At 40.7% G+C, this 21,343-nt stretch overlaps 1 long non-coding RNA gene across 9 annotated transcripts in view; it reads left to right on the forward strand.

Annotated features, from left to right (window-relative positions):
* Nucleotides 1–21,343, forward strand: part of LOC141568681 (uncharacterized) — a 49,269-nt gene that overhangs the window by 7,577 nt on the left and 20,349 nt on the right. For 2 of the 9 annotated variants that reach the window (XR_012491884.1, XR_012491885.1), the window contains exons 3-4: nt 4,816–4,950; nt 5,196–5,282. This is a non-coding gene — a long non-coding RNA (uncharacterized LOC141568681). Of the gene's footprint in view, nt 1–4,815; nt 5,015–5,195; nt 5,283–8,220; nt 8,345–9,043; nt 9,560–10,344; nt 19,463–21,343 lie in introns of those variants that run through there. The other 7 variants (XR_012491888.1, XR_012491887.1, XR_012491890.1 and 4 more) reach the window with 7 other exon arrangements.

Below are 21,343 nucleotides of genomic sequence, written 5' to 3' on the forward strand. Positions count from 1 at the left end.
CTAGGGATAGACGTGTAGATTTACCATGAAGCTAATGAGGCTTGAGCTCAGGATCCCTGACTTCCAAGGCAAATGTGTTCACGTGGCATTTTTCTTTCTTTTTATTCTTTGGATAAAATTTGCAAAAGTAAAACATTTTTAACCTTAATCGTTAAATTCTGTTCTTTCTCTCCACTCAGACTTCCTATGGGTCACACTTCCCCTGTGCCCCTTGTGTTGGGAGGTCCTAGAGTGTCCACAGAGATATATATATATATATATATATATATATATATATATATACACATATATATATATATATATATATATATATATATATGCATATACGTTGGTTAACGAAGAGTTGAGTTGGGGACACATTTATCTTCATAAGAAATATTTATTTAGTCACTCGTGTGTAGTTGAATTATTGCTAGTTGTTCAGTGTAGAAAAGGCTTCCAGGAATACTGCAAATCTCTGCTGTGCTGACTCACACCACATCATATGGTGCAGAGGTCATATCTCAGTGTAAGCATATCCTACTGGATTTATTTTTCTATTGCTGAGTAACAAAATACCACAGACTTAGTGGCAAAAAACACAACACCCTTTATTATCTCACATTCTGTAGGGCAGAAGTCTGGGTAAGGTGTGGATGGATTTTCTACTCAGGGTCTCACAAGGCTAAAATCAGGATGTCAGCTTAGCTGTGTTCTCATCTGGAGCTTGGGGTTCTTTTCCAAGTTCATGAGGTGTAGCAGGATTCAGCTTCTTGCACTTGAAGGACTGACGTCCCTGGTTCCTGGCTGGCTATTAGCCAGGCGTGGCTCGCAGTAACTAGAGGCTGCCTGCTTTCTTTGCCACATGGCTGACTCCATCGTCAACGCCGGCAGTAGAGAATCTCTCTCATTTTTAATCCCTTGTGCTTTGAATCTCTCTGTCACGAAGGGCCCCATTCCGTTTAAAGCATCAACTGATTAGCTCTGGCCTGCCCAGGACAATCTCCCAATCTGGAAGTCAGTTGATTTGGAACATTAATTGCATCTGCAAAATACCTTCCATGAGCATCGAAATTAGTATTTGATTGAACAACTGGGAGAAGGTATACGTGCACCAGGGAGTGGAGATCTTGGGGGATATCTTCGATTGCTGACTACCAGCACTGGACATAGGTAGGTTAGTAGAAGGTGTACCTATTATAAAGCTTTTCAACTCACAATAGGTATCTTCAAAGACTTAGAAGAAGAATTCAACATAAATAAGGTGAAAATTTATTCAAAGAGTTGGCACAGCTCTAATATACCACTGTAACTGCAATGTTTCTATTAAAATTATTTATTTATTTATGAAAAACCTAGAGATTCTAATTTATTAAAAACAAAGAGTTCATGAAAAATTAACAGAATATGCAGTAAAATCAATAAAGATGAATGATAAATTAATAAAAATTATCCTGTCATAGAGAACTAAATTGTAACAAAAGACTTTACAGAACACACCAAAAGCAGTAGTTCATTACACAGGAGAAATACATTTTGAAAATAAGTAATAAGCAGGCTCAGTGCCTGTCTTGGACTCAGAGAAGAGGGGCCTTGCTCTGATCCCTGCCCTTTGGACTCCCTTGCACATCACAAATACTGAAGCACAGAGAGAGCTTTCTTTTTGACCTCCTAGGAGAGGTTCCTGAAAGTTTGGAAACCAGTAGAGGGCCGGAAATTATGAGAAGGGGATGTGTAGGAGAGCTGGCCCTGAGGCCAGAGGGCAATGGCCGAGAGCAGAACAGAGTGTGTGGGTTAGGAGGAAACATGTAACCCAGCCTGTGGAAACCAGAGAATGAGGAGCTACTTCAAGTTGGTCACCCCAAATCACCCAGGAGGGTGTCTAGGCAGATCGGGGTCCCTAGACTCTTTTCTCTCTTCTGCTCTGCTGGTGTAGTGTTGAGAAGTGAACTTCCAGAAGGCAGGGGATTTTTGTGAGACAAGAGGGAGAGTATGTGCCCACCCTGACTCTCTGAGGAGCTTAACCATGTCACTCCCTTCTGGCTTCCGGCTGGGTACATGCACCACTGCAGATTCCAGGGCCTAGCCAGGTCCAGCTTTCTGGTGTAGTGTGTATGGAAGGACTGGGAAGGAGAACAGGCAAGCAGATTCCTAGCTATTTTGCCTACTGAACAATGTAATGTAATTCACTGAGCCAGGAGAAGAGCAGGTGTGTGGGACGGGGGAGATAACGAGAGATTCTGTTTCTGGCATGTTGAATTGAGATGCCAATAGACATCCAAGTAGAGATGTCAACTGGGCAGTTGGATATTTGGGTCTGGAGCGTGTGGTAATGGTCTGAGCTAGAGACAGAAATACCATCACACAGGTATTGTTCTTGGGGCCAAATGTTTTTTCAACTACCTGGTTCCTCTATTACAGATTATATATTTGTTTCCACTACCTATTTGTCTATTGAGTCTCTGACGATTATTGTTAAAATTCCCTGGAAATTTAATACAACTAAAAATGTGTAACAGATACCCCAAATCATCCAATCATCGCAACAGTTCTGATACAGTTATTTTTAAATTTAAAATCCTCATAGAGAAAGAGGCTTCAAGAGATTAAATAATTTCTCACGTCATGACAGATAAGTGGCAGTGCTGGAAGCTGGATATATGGGTCTAATGAGAGTTTTGACTTCCATATACAAATGTAGAAGTTACCAGCATATAACACCTAAGAAAAATGTATTTGTCCTCTAACAGGGAGTGATGAACACTCGATGTTCATGCAGAAAGGATATATTGAGTCCCCAAGGGAATGCACAGGATGTATATATAGTAACTCAGGTTTAGAAACCTGATTTCTTTTCACAGCAAGAGTGAATCCATCTTTCAGAATGGACTCACATTTACCTACGTAGTTTATGCATCTGATTTTTAAAAGCAGAATGTCAAATTGCAATGAGAAATCACTGTCCAAGAGACGGGAGTATGTAAAAATCCATGCAACTCACTTTTTTCTTATTCTGGACAAAAGGTAAAGTGTATGGAAATACTTAATGACTTTAAGAGAACATGAAGCATCCATCTCACTTTCGAGATGATCTTTCCAGGGAAGAAAATCTGGGACTCCTAACGCCTTCTGTCAGCTCATTCACTCTCATTTCATCCGTCTGACCACATCCTGTTGTCTCACTCTGAGCTGCATGAAGTATCTGTTTGGCCTCTGAAGGCCAATGGCCTTAACCAGGTACCAAATTCTCTGATGAGTGAAAAACTCCCCTGAGTAGTATTTCAATAAAGAATACCAATTCTCATGTCTGAGAGCTCCCTGTTGTCAAGGTTCTAAGGCTGACCAACCCTCTTGATGGACAGTAGCTTCCGATATTTTAACAAATTCAGTCAAATTACCATGAAGTTCTGGCCCTGGGATCCAATCTGGACTTTTCGGTCACTCTTATAACTTCATTTTGCAGGATAGTAAGCCTTCTGTCTCATTAATTACCAACTATATGACTTAGCCAAGCCATTGATTCCATCTGCACTTCAATTTCTTAATTTGTAAAATAGGGAAAATAAAACCAAAGTCATAGGGTTATTGTGAAGTGCCTAGCATGTGTGATGCTCCCAGTGTCTTATCTGTTATCATTACGACATGTCATCATTTGGTGTTGAATTTTAACATAAACTCAGAGGGTACAAACTTATTTTCAAGTCCTTAGGTGAACGCTTGCTGTAAAACCCAATGACTCTAATGTCCGTCATATGTGGTTTGAAGCTTAAAAAAAAAAAAATAAAAAGGAGGGGGGAAACTGTGGGCCCTGTAGTATGAGCTTCAAAACTGAACTGATAAACAGTAATCAGAGAGATTTAAAAAACAATTAGGCAAGAAACATTATGAGGTGTCTTCTTTTATTTCATTTTTTTTTTCCTTTTAGCATTAGACCACTTTAGCAGTCTGGTAAAGCTCATGGATGCCTTCTCAGAAGAATGACTTTTTTTTTTTAGATTTTTATTAAAATATAGCTAACATAGAATATTACATTAGTTTCAGGTGTACACCATAGTTATTCAACATTTATATACCTAAAGAAGTGACCACCATGATAAGTCCAGCAACCATCTGACACTGTACCATGCTATCACAATATTATTGACAATATTCCCTATGCTGAGTATTATATCAGGTATATAGCATAATGGTTAGACATTTATATAATTTAAGAAGTGATCCCCCTAATAAGTCTGGTACCTACTTGGCAGTATTATACATAGTTATTACCATATTATTGATTATATTCCCTATGCTTATTTTACATCCTATTGACTATTTTGTAATTTCCAATTTGTATTTCCTAATCCCTTCACTTTTTTCACCCTATCCCCAAACCCCTTCCCAGCTATCATCCTGATAACTAGTACCCATCTGACACCATACGAGTACATAGTTATTACAATATTATTGACTAGATTCCTCATGATATACTTTACATCTCCGTGACTACTTTGTAACAATTTGTACTTCTTAATCCCTTCCCCTTTTTCACCCACCCCCCAATGCCCCTCCCATCTGAAACCATCAAAATGTTGTCTATATCTACCGTGTTTCCCCCAAAATAAGACCTAGCTGGACCGTCAGCTCTAATGAGTCTTTTGGAGCAAAAATTAATATAAGACCCGGTCTTGTTTTACTATAACATAAGACTAGGTCTCATATAATATAATCTAATACAATACCAGGTCTTATATTAATTTTTGCTCCAGAAAACGCATTAGAGCTGATAGTCCAGCTAGGTCTTCTTTTCGGGGAAACACAGTATGAGTTTGTATCTGTTTTGTTTGTTTATAGGGCCACCTGGCATGATCCACAGAGCAATCTGCAGATGGCCACCACCCGCAATATGCTTGGAAACACCTTGAGAGGTCAAGCTGTGAACCAAGGCCAGCTGCTGCTAGTGCTGGGCTTAGGGCTGCTCAACCAGAGGTATGGGACACGCTGAATCCAGATACTGCTTGTTTGGGTTTTATGAACCTTTGAGAGACTTTAGGTAAGTCTGCAGCATGAGTCAAAGTCGGCAGTTTATAAGGAAAAGCAACTGAAAGCAGCTTGATTGTGCCGGAAAATTGGACAGGGTGTGGTCTCAGGGAATCACTAGGGTTTGGCAGATGAAAGGTGATAGCCAGTTTGATGGAGACTCAGATATAGTATCCTCCTGTATCTCCATGCAGGGCAAGGGAGTGCTGAACAAAGAAGCAATGGCTTCCACCACCTTCTTCGCCTGGGAGAAAGCTGCCCTTCTAGCCCTCACCCTAAAGGTAGATAACTCCGTTCCTCCCAGTATGTCACTTCCGCCTTCTGAGCTGCTGCCCCATTGCTGGAGCTCAGAGCGAGTCAGTCTGTCAGTGAGTAGGTCCATGCATGGGCCCTCCAATAGGCGTACCTTGGAATATAGCCGCCCTCTGTCCCACTCAGTCACAATCTCCACTGGTTTTCACAACCAGCAATTACGGGGACTTCTCTCCCCAGCACTGGATCTCTGGGCTGGAGAGCTTGATGTGGTGCTGGGATCCCTCAGTACTCTGGCGGGGAAGGGACCTCCACAGCCGAGATATCCCTCCTGATTTTTAATGGTCACACCCGGGATTGGGACCAGCCTGTTCCCATCTCTGCCCCTCCTATCAGTCTTGAGGTGGCTTCTTCTTTATATCCATAGTTGTAGAGCTTCAGTTCACCAAGACTTCAGGCAATTCTCAATGATGGTTGTTTTGTAACTTAGTTGTAATTTTGATGTGTTCACGAGAGAAAGTAAGCACAGTATTTACCTACTCTACCACCTTGAACAGCTAAAAACAAGAATGATTTCTAAAGGTACAAAATAAAATACAGGTGATTACAGAAAAATTGAATTATATTAGAAGTGTTATTAAAAATTCCCAAAACAAATTTGTGTTAGAGTAATGTATGTGCTTCTTTGTTAGCACATTAAATGCCAAGATCTAACAAAAAGCTTATAGTGTCCATACTTTAGCAGTTGGGTTGAGTGTAAATGATATGACAAGATATTTGTACCAATTGCATTGTGTAATGAAAATGTCCATATTTCTATTAGTGACAAAGCCACCGCTACTGCTGGCCAAGACCACCACGGTTTAATGACAATCATAATTGAAGAAAATGTTAAATTTCAGTTAGAGTTAATAAAAATAAAGATACAGTTTCCCCCGTCCATATCTGTGTGGTCCATGGACCTCAGATTAAGAAACTATGCCTCAAAATGTGGTAGTACAGACCCCAAAATAAGAGAGAATTTTTGAAGGAAGAATTGAACAGTACATTTAACAGAAAGATTAGAAATTACAAAGATGAAAATGCCTGTTGGATTTATCATTTAGGAGTTAATCAGTGAACATTGCTAGTGCCGTTTCATTAGAAAAATGGGGGCATAAATCAGATAACAGTAGTTTCTTGCAGAGCAAAGAACTGACCAGGCTCTTGAATCTCATTGGATTCATGAGGAGGTGTGGTGTTAAATATATTTGGTCTTTGTCCCTGGTTCATGGCACAGAGCTCCTAAAACCCTTGGAATTTTCTGAGTGATAGGAGTGTCTTATATTATTCATAAGTAGCCTCTTTTTGATAACAAGGAGTTTGTGCAAATGAGATGACTTAAGATGGGGTCCCTACATAGCCTAAGGATGGGGCTGGTCACCAGAAAGACTAAGTGATTAGAGGTTGGAACGGTCAGCCCCACCTACCAACCTCTAGGAAAGGGATAGGGGGCTGCAGATTAAGCTCTGTACAAACTCTTGAACAACAACAACAACCCCCCCCCAAAAAAAAAAAAACTCTTGAACAGCGAGAGATTCGATGAGCTTCTGGGTTGGTGAACACATGGAGGTGGTGGGAGGGTGGTGCGCCCAGGGAGTGCATCTCTTCCATCTGGCTGTTTCTGAGTAGTATCCTTTTATAATAAACAGGTAAATGTAAGTCAATGTTTCCCTGAGCTTTGTGAGCCAGTCTAGCAAATTATCAAACCTGTGGTGAGGGTTCTGGGAACTGTCATTTATAGCCGGTCAGTCAGCAGGACAGGTGGCCTGGCCCCTGCGATTGGAGTCTTGCGATTGGCGTCTAAAATAGGGGCAGTCTGGTGGGACTGAGCCTTTAAGCTGTGGGGTCTAAGGCTATCTCCAAGTAAACTGTCATTATTGAGTTGTTTGTAGGACACCCTATCTATGTCCACTAAGAATTGGAGACTTGCTTGGAGGTGTTGGAAAACACCTCAAGAGGATATGGCTACCTGAACAAAAATCTGGAAGGAAAGGGCAAGTGAGTACAGAGGAGGTAACTAACAATAGCTACTATAGGTATAGATCTTAGAAGCAGAGGGCCTGGAGTTTAAATCCTGGCTTTGCCACTTTGGAACTGTGTGATCTTGAGCAAGTTAATGAACCTTTAAAAGCCTTATTTTGTTTAATAAGTAAACATGGAATAATAGCACCTACCTCATGAGACTACTGAGAGGATTAATGAGACAATGTATTCAAGGAGCCTGTTAAATGTCTTGATCCATAGAAAGGACTCCATGAGTGTTTCCTGTCTTCCTGCTCTTTTGTGCATTGGTTTACAGTATAGCCAGTTGATCGGATCTGAAGGGATCAGTCCTTTGCTATTTCCAACAAATGTTTTTTGAGGTGCTAATATCTTCTAATGAGAGCGTGAGCCATCGTTTAAACCATTAGATTAGGAACATTCCAGATGGTCCCAGCACAATGTGTTCGTGTCACAGATGGCTGGCTCATAATAGCAAGTCTGGAGTAATAAGTAAGAATAGGCATATCAGTTTTAGCTTTGGGCTTTCATCTCCTTCTTAAATATACTATTGCTGTGTAAAATAAATAAAATATGCATGCACACATATGTTTGCCTTTCTATATGTTTCATAATTAGGTGAAGATACTTAAGAAAATGACCTTCATTCTGGTTTTAAATGCATTGTCTTCCCTTCAAACATAGGCCTTTGTGCATACTGCTCTCGCTGGAAAGATAATTCTTACTTTTTCCCCCCAAGCCATGTAAATCATCAATGCCTGAGGAAAGGCCTCCCGGTTTTCTAGCCTAGATAAAACCTTTTGTTTGTGTTCTCATAGCCTTGAGTTTTTGTTATTTATTGCTGTGTTATAAACCACTCCAAAATTCAGTGGCTTACTAGTGGTATCATTTCCCATGTTTTTTCGTTTTGTTTTGGTTGATCAGGTGGTTCTTCTCCCTCACATGGTCTTGACTGCGGAGCTGAGGTAGCTGGAAGGTCACCTACTGGTGCTCAGCTGGGGTTGTTGGCCAGGGCCCTTGGTTGTCCTCCACACGCACCATGTGGCTGGTGAGCTACTTCAGAATAACAACTAGATTCTAAGAAAGTGCATTCCAGGAGGTCTAGTCCTATTGTGCAAGTGGTCATCGGACCTTGGCCTGTACCATGTATGTAATGTCCCTATTGTCAAATTAATTATATGGCCAAACTAGTGTCAACATGGAAGGGGGTTACACAAAGGCAAAATATCAGGTGGCATGGAGGCCCCCAAATCTACCACATCTAGTGACCCTTCCCTTCATAGTACTCATTGTTTACAATTATATAGTTGGATGTGTTATTTTCTCTCTCTCAATAGACTCTAACATCCATAAAAACAGGGATCTTTTTGGGTTTTTTTGCTAATCATTGTAGAACAGAAACTTAAGGGCAATTTAAAAGTTTTTAAAGAAGCCCAAGTGACTGAGAAACTAACAATAGGTGCCACCATGTAGGTCTTGCTGAAGGGATTGGTCCAAAAATGGCCTCACCATTGTTACCCACTTCCACACTATTTTGGAGACAGTTTCAGGTGTTCTGTGGTCCCTCCCCCATCATGGCTGAGGGGAGGAGGGCTTCCCTCTCACCTGAAGTCAATGGAGAGGGATTTCAAAAACTATTTGGGGGAAAAACAAAACAAGAAAAACAAAACAAAAACTATTTGGAGAACTTCACATGGGATCCTTGGATATTGAAGCACCCTTCCTGCTAATGTTCCATTGTTTGCAGGCACCAGGATTGTTCGTGGGCATCAGACCCCGTAAGGGCATCGTCTCAGGAACCTCTTTCCAGGCTGTCTCTGTGAATGAAGGAAACTGTACAAGTCCTAGACAGTCACCAGTGACGCCTTCTACCAAACAACATTAGCTCCATTATTGGGCCTCCCATGCGCTAGGGAGATCACGTTTATTTTTTCTAATTTGTATTACAACCCTGCAAGGGTGCCCAGGTTTTGGCTAAACATTATTTCTGGGTGTTCTGTTGGGGTGTTTCTGGACGAGATTAGCATTAGAATTGGTACTGAGTGAAGCAGACACCCCTGCCCCCCAAGTGGGTGGACATTATCCCATCAGTTGAGGATCTGAATAGAACAAAAAGGCAGAGCAAGGGAGAATTCAGTCTCTGCCTGATTTGTGAGCTGGGACATTGGTCTCTTGCACTTGGACTGGAGCTCACAGCACTGGTTTTCCTGGATCCCCAGCTTGCCGATGGCAGATCACTGGACTTCTCAACCTCCATAATCCTGTGAGCCAATTCCTCGTAATCAATCAAGCTATTTCTCTCTCTTTCCCTCCATCCCACCCTCCTTCCTCCACCCCTCACTGTTCTCACAGGTCTGACTGGGCTCAGTTGATTGGTCCTCACCTGAAGTCTTCTGTGCAGAGGCTGTGAGATGGCAGCTGAGACCTGGGCAGACGGAGCCTGGGCTGGGTTGGCTGGAGCAGCCACCGCTGGCTGGGTCTCTGTCTCTTCCTGGGCTTTCTCACAGTGTGGTGATCTCAGGGTAGTCAGCCTTCTTACATGGTGGCTGGCTTCTCCCTGATGGAGCATTCTGAGGGACAGGAATTAGAAGCTGCCAGTCTCTTAAAGTCCGTGCATGAAAATGGGCACAGCATCACTTCCACTGTATTCTATTGGGCAAAACAGTCACAAAACCCACCCAGACTTAAGAGGAGCTGACATAGAACCCCACTTCTTAATGGAATGAATATAAAATAATTGGCTTCATCTTGACTTTGGCATTTGGCACTGTTCACCACAGATGATATGATGTCTTGTCCCTGGTTTAGCATTGATCTGTGACTATTCTCTAGTCTCCTTCAGTGGTGTCTTCTTTCCCCACCACTTGCACAGCCTCTTCCCTCTTCTCTCTTAATACTCACCAGCCCTCAATGACCATATCTGCTCTGCTGACTTCAGTCACCACCTTGAGGCTGATGACCCCAGATCTCTAAAGATGCCTACTCTGCTCTTCTGACTCACGGGGCCAAGCAACCTTTACAACAGTCTTTGTGTCCCCCCATCCCTAGGTGGAGCCACGACTTTCGTCCTAAAGGTGGCTGGGTCTTCCTTGTATGGCCTCCCTGAGAGTCTCCTGCTTCCGTCCAACTGCACCACACTCATGGCCATCTCCGGGAATGACCTCCATGAATGACAACCTAGGAGGACCTAGGCCATGGAACCCCAAAGTGTGGGATGTGGGAAGGCTGACTGGCTGGAAGAACGATTTACATGAACATTTTAAATATTCCACTGTAGGACCTGCGTTTAGTGATTTCCAGGTTATTCAGCTGTGGGAAGCATAGACACAGTTTGTATGTCTTTTTTTAATTGTACTTTGCCATAATTGTACTTTTATAGTTAATAAATGAACAGCTCAGTCAGACTATTCACGATGCATAGTACTCATTCCGATAAAAACAATGTCTAGCGGATCCTTTCTCACAGAGCATGTGGACATAATATTCAGTAGTAAAAATGAGCTGAAAACATACTTAAAAACAGACATAGATTTGAAAAAAACAGCTTGCTTAAAAAAAAAAAGAAATAGACTAGGAACATTGTTTAAATAAATCCTAATTTTGTTATATTTATGTAACAATATTTGTTAATTTTGTTATATTTATATTTGAATTCTGTGTTGACAGACCATTTCTGTGACATACTACTTTTTAAAAATTAGTCTCAGGTGTGCAAAACAATGTAATAGACATTTATATCCCGCACAAAGTGATAACCCTTCTCCCCCAATCTACTACCCCTCTGACATCGTATATAGCTGTTACAGTTCCACTGACTCTATTCCTTATGCTGTACTCCACATCCTGTAAATATATACATACATATATATATATATTAAATTATAGTTGACATTCATTATTATTCAGCTTCAGCTTCAGGTGTACAGTGCAGTGGTCAGGCATCTACGCCATCCATGAAATGGTCTCCATAATAAGACAAGTGCCCATCGGATACCCTACAAAATCTTTACAACATTATTGATTATATTCCCCAAACTGTCTTTCATATCCCAGTGGCAATCTTGTGGTTACCGATTGTGCTTTCTAATCCCCTCACCTGCTCCCTCATCCGCACCCCCCTCCCATCTAGCAACCCTTGTTTTTTTCTCTGTATCTCTGAGACTGTTTCTGATTAGTTTGTTCATTTATTCTATTCTTTAGATTCCACATATAAGTGAGATCATATGGTATTTGTTTTTCTCTGTCTGACTTATTTCACTTAGCATAATGTTCTCTCGGTCCATCCACATCATTGCAAATGATAAGATTTCATTCTTCTTTATGGCCAAGTAATACTCCATTGCATAAATGTACCACAGTTTGTTTATCCAGTCATCTACCAATGGGCATTTCAGTTGTTTCCATGTCCTGGCTGTTGTGAATAGCGCTGCAATAAACATAGTGGTGCATACATTTTTTCAAATTTGTGTTTTGGATTTCTCTGGATAGATACCTAAGAGTGGAATTGGTGGGTCATAAGTTTGTTCCATTTCCAGTTTTTTGAGATACCTCCATACTGATTTCCATAGTGGCTGCACCAATCTGCAATCCCACCAGCAGTGCACAAGGGATCCGTTTTCTCCACATCCTCGCCAGCACTTGTTGTTTGTTGACTTTATTGATGACAGCCATTCTGACCTGAGTGAGGTGGTATCTCATTGTGGTTTCTATTTGCATTTCTCTGATGATTAGTGAGGTTGAGCATTTTTCCATATGTCTGTTTGCCATCTGTATGTCCTCTTTAGAAAAATGTTTCTTCGGGGCGGATGGGTGGCTCAGTTGGTTAGAGCGCAAGCTCTGGGCAACGGGGCTGCCTGTTCTACTCCTTGACTCCTGCAAGGAATGGTGGTCTGTGCCCCCTGCAACTAACAACGGCAACCGGACCTGGAGCTGAGCTGCGCTCTCCACAACTAAGATTGAAAAGACAACAATTTGACTTGGAAAAAGTCCCGGAAGTATACACTGTTCCCCAATAAAGTCTTGTTTTAAAAAAAATATTTCTTCATGTCCTCTGCCCATTTTTTAATTGGGTTGTTTGCCTTTTTGGTGTTGAGTTGAATGAGTTTTCTTATAAATTTTGGATATTAACCCCTTATCAGATATATCATTGACAAATATCTTCTCCCATTCAGTATGATGCCTTTTTGTTTTATTGATGGTTTTTTCTGTGAAAAAGCTTTTTAGTTTGATGTAGTCCCATATGTTTATTTTTTTCTCTTTCCTTGCACAAGGGGACATATCAGTAAAATATTACTAAGGGTAATGTCTGCAAATTTACTGCCTATATTTTCTTCTAGGAATTTTATGGTTTCAGATCTTACATTTAAGTCTTTAATCCATTTTGAATTTATTCTTGTATATGGTGTAAGCAGGTGGTCCAGCTTCATTTTTTTGCACGTGTCTGTCCAGGTTTCCCAGCACCATTTATTGAACAGACTGTCTTTACCCCAGTGTAAATTCTTGCTTCCATTGCCATAGAGTAAATGACCATATAGGTATGGCTTTGTTTCTGGGCTCTCTATTCTGTTCCATTGATCTATGTGTCAGTTTTTATGCCAGTACCATGCTGTTTTGATTACTGTAGACTTATAGTATGATTGACATATTGCTTCTTAACTACAAGGTGCAAGGACTTATGTTCTGGAATTGGCCATCAGTATGGTTTCTTCCCTATGACTGGTCCAAATCTGGGAGTAATCTTAGCAGTCAGTCCATTGTACAAGTATCCCCATTTAGTGATGTTCCACAATTTCGCACCCTCAATCTGATGACATCTTCAGTTAAATTCAGAAGACATTTATAAGGCACTGTGTTCCAAGTTGTGGAGGATGTAAAGAACCTAAGACGTTAAGATAATGAGGGAGAGAGGAGTTACAGACAACAGTAAGACAGTGTAGCTGGGTGACAGTGTCAAAGGGATGCAGATCTGTGAACTGCAGGGAATGATCTGTTGCTTCTCATTTGAGGAGAGAGGGATGGGAGAGCACCCCAGACAGGAGGAACAGAGGCTTGGAGCAGGAGTTCAGGCTGTGGCTGGTAGTGATGAATAAACCCTTGGCTAGAACACAGAGTATGTGCGGGTGGGGATATCAAGGAAACCGACTGAACAAAGGATTAGGGCTGCATCATGGAAAGAGACATTTGGAGAGGGTGAGTCATCAAGGCTTCTGAGCATAAGTGAGTTTTGCTCCTAACACTGTTTCGTGACTGTGTCTCCCTGGGAGTATCATGTCAGTGCTTGATTTCATGGGCGTCTTGTTCTCACTCTTCCCGGACTGAAAAGACTCATTTTAAAATAAAGAGCAAAGCAAAACAAAACAAAAAACCCTTTCCTTGAACTGAGTCTCTTTCTAATAACTCCCTAAACAGCCAGGCATAATCAAAACAGGCTAGAATCTTGTGTCTGGATCCCCTACTTCTCAAATGTTCTTTCTTTTTTTTTATTTTATTAACTTTTCAATTACAGTTGACTTACAATATTATATTAATTTCAGGTGTACAACATAGTGATTAGACATTTATATAACTTACAAAGTGATCACGCTGATAAATCTAGTACCCATCGACACCATACATTATTTATTACAATATTATTGACTGTATTCCCTGTATTATACTTTATATCCCCATAACTATTTTTTTTGTTTTTTTCTAAAGATCTTTATTAAAAATATAACTAACATACAATATTATATTAGTTTCAGGTGTACACCATACTTATTCAACATTTATGTACCTAAGGAAGTGATCACCCTGATAAGTTCAGCAATTGACTATATTCCCCTTGCTATACATTACATCCCCATGACTTATTTATTTTACACCTGGAAATTTGGACCTCTTAGTCCCCTTCTCTTCCCCCCCCCATTTAAATTGATCAATTACAGTTGGTATTCAATATTATTTTATGCTAATTTTAGGTGTACAGCATAATGGTTAGACATTTATTAATTTAAGAAGTGATTCCCCTGACTAGTCTAGTACCCACCTAGCACTGTATATAGTTATTACTATATCCTTAACTATATTCCCTATGCTTTACTTTACACCCCTATGACTATTTTGTAACTATCAATTTGTGTTTTTTAATCCCATCACCTTTTTCATCCTGTCCCCCAACTCCCTCCCATTGATCACCCCAACAAATCTAGTACCCATCTGACACAATACATAGTTATTACAATGTTATTGACTATATTTCTTATGCCATACCCTACATCCCCATAATTACTTTGTAACAGCCAATTTATATTTCTTAATCCCTTTCCCTTTTTTTACTCGTCCCACCCAAACTCCCTCCCATCTGGCAACCATCAAAATGTTTTCTGTACCTATGAGTTTGTTTCTGTTTTCTTTGTTAATTTTGTTCTTAGATTTCATATATAAGTGAAATCACATTGCATCTGTCTTTCTCTGTCTGACATACTTCACTCAGCACAACACCCTCCAGGTCCGTCCATGCTGCTGCAGATGGCAAGAACCCATTCTCTACCATGGCCAAGCAGTATTCCATTACATATACCACCTCCTTTTTAGCCATTCTTCCATTGACAGACACCCAGGCTGCCTTCACATCTTGGCCATTGTAAACAATGCTGCAGTGAACATATAGATGCACATATCCCCTCAAAGTAGCATTTTGGATAAATACTGGGATTACTGGGTCCTTCATTGCCTCTTCTTACAGCCTTTCTTTTAAAGTCTGTTTTGTCTGGTATAAGTATTGCTACCTCAGCTTTTTTTTTTTTCATTTTTATGAAATATCTTTTTCTATCCCTCTATTTTCTGTCTGTATGTGTCTTTCAATCTGAAGTGAGTCTCTTGTAGGCAGCATATGTAAGGGTTTTGTTTTCTTAGCCTTTCATTCCTCCTATATCATTTGATTGGAGCATTTAATCCATTTACATTGCAAATAATTGTTGATAGGTATGTAGCTATTTTATTATTGCCATTTTATTATTCATAATTTTGATTTTTTTTCCATCTTAAAGAAGTCCCTTTAGTATTCCTTATAATACTGGTTTTGTGGTGATGAACTCCTTTAGCTTTTTCTTGTCTGGGAAGCTCTTTATCTGTCTTTTGATTTTAAATGATAGCCTTGCTGGGTAGAGTAGTAATCTTAGTTGTAGGTCCTTGCTTTTCATCACTTTGAATATTTCCTGCCAATCCCTTTTGGCCTGCAAAGTTTCTGTTGAGAAATCAGCTGACAGTCTTATGGGAGCTCCCTTGAAGGTAAATAACTGCTTTTCTCTTGCAGCTTTTAAGATTCTTTTTTTTGTATTTAACCTTTGCCATTTTAATTATAATGTGTCTAGGTGTGGGCTTGTTTGGGTTCATCTGGTTTGGGACTCTCTGCACTTCCTGGGCTTGTATGTCTAGGTTAGGAAACTTTTCAGTCATTATTTCTTCAAATAGGTTTTCAATTCCTTGCTTTTCTCTTCTCCTTCTGGTACCCCTATGATGTTAATGTTGTTACGATTGATGTTGTACCAGAGGTCTCTTAAACTATCCTCATTTTTTAAAATTTTCTTTTCCTTTATGCTGTTCCAATTGGGTGTTTTCTTTCTTTTCTTTTTTTTTTTTAGACAATTGGGTGTTTTCTGTTACCTTATCTTCCAAATCACTGATTCAGTCCTCTGCTTCATCTAGTCTGCTGGTGATTCCTTTCAGTGCATTCTTCATTTCAGTTATTGTATTTTTTATTTCTGATTGGTTCTTTTTTATGGTTTCTATGTCCTTTTTATGCTCATTATCTCTTCCCCTCTCTTTTACCCCCTTCCCCCTCCCCACTCCTGTTTAAGCAATTGTTTCTCAGTCTCGTGTAGGACACAGCTCCCTAGCCCATGCTGATATTATGATCTGTGTGCGCCCCCCTGGCTGAGGCCAGCCACTCACGCTGGCTGCCGGCCACTTACGCTGTCTACCGGCTGCTCTTGGCAGCACACGGTAGCACATGTTAGCCCATGGCAGCACACAGCAGCCCACAGCAGCTCACGTCAACCTCCGGCTGCTCATGGCAGCCCAGCTCCAGGGAGAGCTGTTGTTCACAATCTTAGCTGTAGAGGGCGCAGCTCACTGGCCTATGTTGGAATCAAACTGGCGACCTCGGTGTTAGGAGCATGGCGCTCCAACCATCTGAGCCACTAGGCCGGCCCTTGTTGTCTCTTTACTGAAGTTTCACTAAGTTCCTTGAGCATTCTTATAACCATTGTTTTGAACTCTGTCTCTGATAGGTTGCTTGCCTTCATTTCATTTAGTTCTTTTTCTGGATTTTTCTCCTGTTCTTTCATTTGGGACACATTTCTTTGTTTCCTCATTTTGGCTGCCTCTCTGTGTTTGTTTCTATGTATTAGGTAGATATGCTATGTCTCCCAGTCTTGGCTGGGTAGCCTTATGTCGTAGGTGTCCTGTGGGACCCAGTGGCACCCTGGTCACCTGAGCCAGGTGCTCCAGGAGTGTCCCTTGTGTGGGTTGTGTGTGCCCTTCTGTTATAGTTGAGTCTTGTTTGCTCTTGGCACATCAGTGGGTGGGATTGACCCTTAGGCTGACTGATTGGCTGTAGGGTTTCGCCATATCCACAGCTTATGGGCTGCTGTGTGGTAGGCTTACACCATTAAGTGGGATTTGCTCCAGTGGGTTCTGGTGGCTGTTGAGACTGCCCTTTGGGTTTGCCATTTTTGGGGCTAATTGGACGGTGCTCTGCTGTGGTCTGAAGTCAACCTCCAAGAATGTTGATTCAGGGGTCTCTTGGGAGGAGATCCAGTGCAGGTCCAGGTCAGCCACTGATTGTGACCAGTTGGGGGCTACCTGGTAAGAGATACAAAGTGATCCACAGTGGTTCCCTGCCTGTGCTGGACCTGGAGTTGCATAGGAGAGGCCACACTGTGAACTAAGGATGTCTGCCACGAGTACCAGGCCTGGGGTAGCTCCTCAAAAACCAGGACACCCAGAGGCCTACTGCCATCTGCCAGCTCCTTTAAGGTTCAACCACTGATAAAGCCTTGTGCTGTATGCAAGTTGGGTGATGCAGGGTCTCAGGGAGTCTCTGGAGTGGGAAGTTACATAACAAGGTTAATGTAAATTCTGTTTTTGTGCCACTGCTGACCCTTGAGTGACTCAGCAGAAGTCTTAGAGCACACTGAGGCCAGTCACCGCCCACCTGGGGCTTGCCGGACTCCGATAGTTTTCCAAGAAAGAATGCAATAGGGGCAGAGCTGGCTGCTCTTGCAGAAAGTGCCTCCAGCAGTATAAGAGTTGGGTGGGGCAGGGTCCCAGCTGAGTCATTATGGCAGAGCAGCAGAGCTCACCAAGCCAATTGGATTCAGATTTGGCTTGTGAGACAGTGGACTCAACACAGGAAAGATGGTGCCTGCCTGCCGGCTGCACAGAAGGAGGACCCCTCACAGGGAAAATGCCAACTGTCCTCTAGTCCTCCCCGCAAAGCCACATACCTCAGTCTGTCCCTGCCGCCCCACATATGTCTCTGAGGTCCCTCAAGTCACTGTTCATCTACTGGAGCCCAAGGTGAGTGCGCGCGAGAGTGAGTCTGTGCACAGGCCGTTTAAGAAGATGGCTTGGTTTCCTGCAGCCTTTCATCCCACCCGGATGGTCGGATCCCCCATTGTTTTTCACAGCAGGACATTGTGGGGGCTCCTCTTCTGGATACCAGTACTCCAGCCTGGAGAGCCTGGTGTAGGGCTGGGGTCCCTCGCTTTTCCAGGGGGAACCAATGCAGGGGAGATATCTCTCCTGATTCTCAAGCACCACACATGGGTGTAGGGCCTGTTCCGTGTCTCTGCCTCTGCTACTGGTTTTGACGTGTCGTCTTCTTTAAATTTTTAATTCTAGGACTTCTGTTTGGCTAGACTTCAGATGGTTCTCTAGGATGATTGTTCTACAATTTAGTTGTAATTTTAATCTGTTCACAGGATGTAGGCACAATGTTTATCTACTCTGCCATCTTCAGGCATTCAAGTATTCTTTAAATACCCTCAACCCCACCACGATCAACAAAAATCCACTTTAAAAAGATTACATGATATATCTGTTTATTAAAGAAAATTTAAAAAATACATATTACCAAAAATCTAAAATTAATGCCCACCCATTCATTATTCAATGCCTCAAAAGCAACTATAGTTGAAATATTGGTGTACTTTCCTCTGTTCTTTCTTGTATTCATGTATTATTTATCTATATATAAAATGCTTGATCTATAAAAATGAATATAGATTATTTTATTACCTGCTTTCTTCCCTTATTAATACTACGTGGTCACTATTCCATGTCATTAAATATTCTTCTATAACTTCAATTTTTTCTGTCAGATTTATTGAGATAGAATTTACATGCAGTAAAACAGCCTTTTTAACTGCTCAATTTGATGATTTTGAAAAATATATACGGTCATGTAAACGCTAAAAAACCCAAGATATAGAGAATTTCTGGTATGTCCAAATTTTCTTTCCCACCCCTGATCCCTGGCAACTACGGATTTGATTTCTGGAGTTTTATGTTTTCCAGAACGTTGTATAAATATAATAGAACCACAGAATATATTGCCTTTTGTTTGAGTATATCTGGCTTCTTTCACTTAAAGGTTTTGAGATTTATTCGTGTTGTCTAATCTATCAGTAGTTTGTTTCTATTTATTGCTGAATTTATTCTATTTTTTTTATTTTAGTTATTCTAATAGGTGTTTAATTGCTTCTCAATGATTTCAATAGTTTAATTTGCATTTTCCTAATGAATAATGATGTTGAGCATCTTTTCATGTGCTTGTTTGCCATCAGAATCTCTTCTTTAGTTAAGCATTTGTTCTGTCCATTTTCTAATTGGTTTTATTGAGTTCTGAAAAATCTTTATATATTGTGGATACAAGTCTTATATATGTATAGCGAATATTTTCTCCCAGTCTGTAAATTATCTTTTCATTTCTTTAACAATGTCTTTCAAATAGCTGCAGATTTTTATTTAATTGTAATGAAGTCCAATTTATCTTCAAAAAAAATCTGGATGTACCACAGATTATTTACCTATACACCAATTTATGGACACCTGAGTTGTTTCCAGTTTTTCATAACCTTTAATAAAGGTTGTAAACTTTAATAAAGTTGCTATAAATGTTTGTGTACTGGTCTTTCTGTGGACCTGCATTCTTATTTCTCTTGGGTAAATTCCTAGGAGTGAGGTTGCTGAGTCATATGGCAAGTATATGTTTAATTTCATAAGTAGCTAACACACTGTTTTCCAAAGTGATGTGCTACCATTTTGCATTCCCAGCAGTAATGTAGGAGAGCTCTATTTTCCCTGCATCCTCACCAGCATTAAAAAATTTTAATCATTCTAGTAGGTGAAAAGTGGTATTTTGCATTTCTCTACTCCATCAATATCTCTTCTGTGATGAAATTCCTGTTCAAATCATTTTCCCATTTGAGGGAGTTGTTTGTATTATTAGACACAGCTTTATTTTTATAACTATATGAATACACCCAGGGAAGGTTCAGTTTTGGAGGGACCTAAAGCTTATAGAATTTGGATAGCCCTATTTAAGGAAAATAATGTAAAATTATTTATACAGAATTATGAGTGCCTACCCCACAGTACTGAAGGAGTCCAGAGCTTGACTTTCATTATCTTCACAGTAAGTCTGCCTTGGATAGAACATACTTGGTTTACTCAATACCCTGTTATTGCACTTTTAATTCCTCCCTCCCTCCCTCCCTCCCTCCCTCCCTCTCTCTCTCTCTCTTTCTTTCTTTCTTTCTTTCTGGAATACCATTAGAAGTCTTGGCATAGATATAAATTCATTTCTTTGGGATAATTTTCTAGAAGTAGAATAGCACTGCCAAATGGTGTGATCATATTAAAAACTTTTGATATAAAAATTCATACTATTTATACTTCTAACAGTATATAAACATCCCCTCTCACCAAATTCTGATTGTAATTTTTGTTTCTGCTTTTTAATGAATTCTTGTCCATTTAACTTTAATCAAGTTTCTACCTCCACTGTGTCACTGAAACTGCTCGGCACATCACCAACTCCCTGTTTCCCAAATCCAGCAAGTTCTTTTCACTTTTTATCTTCTTTATTTCTCTGTGTCATTGAACACTGTTGACCATTTTAGTCTTTTCTTTTTCTTTTTGGTTTCCATGGCACCATTTCTACAGTTTGGGCATCTCTGTGGTCACTCTTCTTGCCCATCTCTTGCTTTGCCTGGCTCTTCAGTGTTGTGCCTATTAGGGTTCTTTCTTTGACTCTCTTCCTTTTCCATTAATTCCCTTCCCACCTGTGATGGTTAATTTCATGTATTCACTTAGCTAGGCCACTGTACCCAGATATTTGGTCAAACATAATTATAGATGCTTCTGTGAAGGTATTCCTTAGGAGAGATTAATGTTTAAATTAGTAGATTTTGGGTAAAGCAGATTACCTTTATAATTGGGTGGGCCTTATCCAATCAGCTGAAGGCCTTAATAGAAAAAAGATTTTTCTCCCCCAAGGAAGAAGAAATTAAGCCAGCAGACTGCCTTTGGACTCAAGCTGTATCACCAATTCTTCCCTGGGTCTCTAGTCTGCCAGCCTACCCGACAGATTTTGGACTCACCAGCTTTCACAATCACATGTGCCAATTCCTTAAAACCTCTCTCTCTCTGGATAGATAACCTACCTATCTACACACACACACACACACACACACACACACACACACACACCCCACTGGTTTTATTTTCTCTGGACAACCTTGATTAACACACCATTGTCTATAAATGGATCTCAAACTCCAGTTGCACTAGAATCACTGAAGTTATATTCACTATACGAAGACCCAGTGAGTTCCTTTCTTACCATTTGGCTTCAGTAAGTCTGGAAGTGGGCTTGGGAATTTGCATTTTCATAGGTTCCTCAGATGATTCTCATGTATGTGGTGAGAGAATCACACACTGGTCTGCATATTCTTTCTGGATGTCTCATCAATTTTCTTGTCTTTAACTGTTGTTATAT

The sequence above is a fragment of the Rhinolophus sinicus genome, linkage group LG14 (genome assembly GCF_036562045.2).
Source record: "Rhinolophus sinicus isolate RSC01 linkage group LG14, ASM3656204v1, whole genome shotgun sequence".
In the NCBI taxonomy this organism is placed as follows: Eukaryota; Metazoa; Chordata; class Mammalia; order Chiroptera; family Rhinolophidae; genus Rhinolophus; species Rhinolophus sinicus.